Genomic DNA, 3,672 nt, shown 5'->3' with positions numbered 1-3,672 from the left:
ACATTTTAAATCACTTTCTCAAGTCCAGACAATCCACCAACAATTAATCAACTCCTGATTTGTAGCGTTGTCCAACAGTTGTCCCTCATAAGCTTGAAAGAACACACAATTTGTAGTGCCAGCAGACTGTAAATTCCCAAAAGAATGAGGAAGAGAGGAACAGGAAGAAGAGACAAAGAAGATAGAGGAGCAGAAGAAGGGGAGGGCGAGCAGTGGGAAGAGCAGACAACTTAAGATGATAAAGCAAAAATCTAATACAGGAAAGACATAGGCTAAATATGCTGCAAACTATAAGATTATCACAACTGTAATGAGAAAAGTATTGCTTCTTTAAGTGGCATAGGGGCCAAGGCATTAAATTCATAGATTAAAAAGTAACCACACTGACAAAGTATGCTCATGGGCTGAGCAGTTCTGATGCACTCACAGTAATTTCTGATCCTCATTGTGCTTTCTGTGTGCTGACACAGTTCTAAGTGCTTTATATATACGTATAAATGTAAGTCTCACAACTAACCTATAAAATGAGTACTATTATTATTCCTACTTTTAAAGTGAAGAAAATGAGACCTTAAAATGAGACACAGAGACCTTAAGCAAATTACCCAAGATAATTACCAGTTGTTACTTAGAGGAACCATGAAGTGAACTCAGGAAGGCTGGCTATAGGATCTGTGATCTCAGAAACATGATTGTGGTCATTTCTAGTGGAGAAGGTATGAGATGCAATTTATTTAGGAAACGTGGGTCTTTTGAAGGGTTGGTAATGTTTTTTTCTTATCTTCGTGTTTCTTGACAATAAAGAGATTAATCTATAATTACCCATTCATATAGCAAATGTTTATGAACTTTCTGATTATGTTGATCATGTTCTCCTAAAATCAAACAAAATTTTATTTTTGGTTTCTTTTTTCTTGTTTTTCTTCAAGACAAAATTGGGGAGGGAATCATGTCAATAATATTAGGCCAGAGCCCTGTTCAAGAGTACAAAGTCAACCCTCCTAAAAATGAAATCACTTCTTCTTAGTGTTGGAAGCACAACAACAGTAAAATTCTTTACGCATTTTTTACCTATAAGGTGATTGAAATTAATGGAGTCAACTTCCCTCTAATATGAGAACATGTTTAATAATAGACCTGTTTTTCATATAGTCACTCTCATGAAATACATTATTTTTGCCAAAGAATTAATATATTCCTCAGCCCTTTTAACCATTAAGAAAAAAAGTCTTCAAAGGATCATATGTACTTTCAGTTAAAAGAAAACAGATGTGATAGTAGAGAATTACATAGAAAGTTGAGACTCTGAAATTCAGCATAGTATGGCTAGAAAACTGTGAATGAATTATTAAAATCTTTGATACATCTTTGAGATCCAATGCCTTCAGCCCCGTTTGGAGACATTGTCTCTCTGATGACTGTTCTCCCTGCAGTTACTCTGCCCTGCCTCAGCACTCACCATCTCCTCTCACAGGTACGTGTACCCCAGATACTCAAGGCTCACTCATCTCTTCACTCAAGTCTTTGCCCTAAAAGCCACTTTGGAAGAGCTTTTCTACACAGTTGTCTCTAACATTCCCCCTGCATCATTATAATTTGCCTTGTATATGCACGTGTGTGTGTGTGCAAAATTCCTGCAAAAGTTTTGATGGAAAAAGGACTTTTGGCAGCATCCTCATGTCCCTAGCACATAAGAGACTGCTTGGCATGTTTTAATAATGGGGAAACATTTGTGAATAAATTAATTTCTATGAGTACACGGAGTTGAATAGATTCTTGCCTACTGGTTTTACAAATAAGGAACCTGAGACTGAGAGAATTCAGTTCTTTTCAGGGTCTTCAAAGTAGACAAAGATAGAAACAAGTCAGAAACCAATGAAGGAATTCTTTGATGGATCCAGTGCAAAAGACATATTTGAGATAAAGCTGAACTCAACGATGGAAAAGTCTAATTCTGATAATCCAAAGGGAAGGAAAAGGAATGCTCAGAAGAATACATGTAGCTGACAGAAGTGATGAAATACACTATATGCAAAAAAAAAAGAAAGAAAAATACATAATGGACTATGAATATGCTTTATTGGAGAAGCAAAGGAATAGACCCACTAATTGCTCATGGGGTAGATATCACAACAGGGATTACAGATGGGCACATGGCACAGAGAGTAAAATCGATGATCCTGCTGCTCTTCTTCCAACAACGTGGTGTCAGCTTTAGGCAGCAAGCCTTTCCTCTGTCTGCTGTCGGTTGAGGAGGGAGATTAAGGAAGATGCAGTCTGTCCCCATGGCCGAAGGGAGGAAATGGAAGAGCCAGGATCTTGTTTCTTGGTCCAGATGTACTCTGGTGCTGTTACTTCCACTTGGGTGGACACTTCTGCTCACATGGTGGGCATGGTGGACCTGGAGGGCATTTCTTCTGGCTCAGTGGAGGTGGGCATGGATGAGGTGGGCAAGGCTCATGGCACTTGGGTGGGCACACTTTTGGAGGTGGATGGCAGGGCTCCTTGCACTGATGGTGATGCTGATGCTGATGCTGATGCGGATGGGGATGAGGATGCTGGTGGTGAGACATCCTTCCTGGGTCTCAAGGAATCTGAAATACAAACAGACAACTTTCTTAATACCTATGAGTCTGATTGATAGAACATTTAGCTGTGCCAACAACCCTCCCATCACTAAGGACTCTTCTGGATTCCTGATGCAGACTTTATGTTTTTTCAGAGCTACTTCACCCTTCATTTTTAGTATTTCTTGCCCTCAGATCTTCAGTCTTTTCTGATTATCCTTTGCTTCTACCACTTTCTCAAACAAAATTACCTACAAGGTGTTGTACGAATACAAACATACTCTGAAGTATAAGTTGGATAATAAACATGTAGCCAATCCCCAAACAAATCTCTACTTATTTCTCCCATGAGGTCTTGGTTGCTGGCCAAGCTGACCTGACTGTGGACTTCTGAGGAGAATTGGATGCTGAGAAGTGTGCATTTGGAACTAATGTGTGCTGTGCTGTAGCACAGTATCTTACTGTCTCTCAGGTTAAGACTGTGCCTCTGACTCCATTATCTCCTCACATTTAAGACTGCATTCATGACCAAATATCAAAAATTTACCCCTAAATCCTCATTATCTTCTTTTTCCCATACAGAGCTCTAATTGCTTCAATTAAAGCCACTTCTACCCCTGGATTAATCCCAACACCCAAGTTCCATAAAGATCTCTTAAGAGTTGTGCTCACCAGAGGCTCCAAAGAAGACCTATGACCGTCACGACAATGACAGCACTGTGATGGAGATTCCTTTTATAAGGACCAGGCAGCTCCACCCAGGGGGGGATACCCCAGGACTGGCATGATGCACTTGTTTCCCACCCCAAATTCCACGTGCTTGCAATCTCAAAAATCAATGCCCCAGTCATACTGATATCACACAGTTCCCTTGTCCGTGGACTTGCTCACCCTTCAGTGAGGAATTACAGAGTGATTCATTTAGACTTTGTCTCATACTTCCTCTCCCTGTGTCATGCGCCATAGGAAATATGAGGAATGCTTGAGAATGGTGCTATTCTTCCATAGTTAGAAATGTTGCTTCCCCCTCTTGCCAGCTCCCCACGCATTGGTACGTAAAACTTACTACCCCATTCCATTTCTTGTGTCAGCATCCAGCTTTTTT

At 40.3% G+C, this 3,672-nt stretch overlaps 1 long non-coding RNA gene across 1 annotated transcript; it reads right to left on the bottom strand.

Moving 5' to 3' along the window:
- Positions 1-2,057: 2,057 nt before the first annotated feature.
- On the bottom strand, positions 2,058-3,445 carry LOC147376523 (uncharacterized). Its single transcript, XR_015161024.1, has 2 exons — positions 3,240-3,445; positions 2,058-2,594 (listed from the first exon to the last, which is right to left on the bottom strand). It is a non-coding gene; the product is annotated as an uncharacterized LOC147376523 (long non-coding RNA).
- Between the last annotated feature and the right edge of the window lie 227 nt (positions 3,446-3,672).

The sequence above is a fragment of the Bos grunniens genome, chromosome 3, assembly GCF_055505025.1.
Source record: "Bos grunniens cultivar Pamir isolate PY7600 chromosome 3, Bosgru_T2T1.0, whole genome shotgun sequence".
NCBI lineage: Eukaryota > Metazoa > Chordata > Mammalia > Artiodactyla > Bovidae > Bos > Bos grunniens.
Note: the sequence above shows the minus strand (reverse complement) of the source record. Positions and strands in the feature narration are given on the sequence as shown.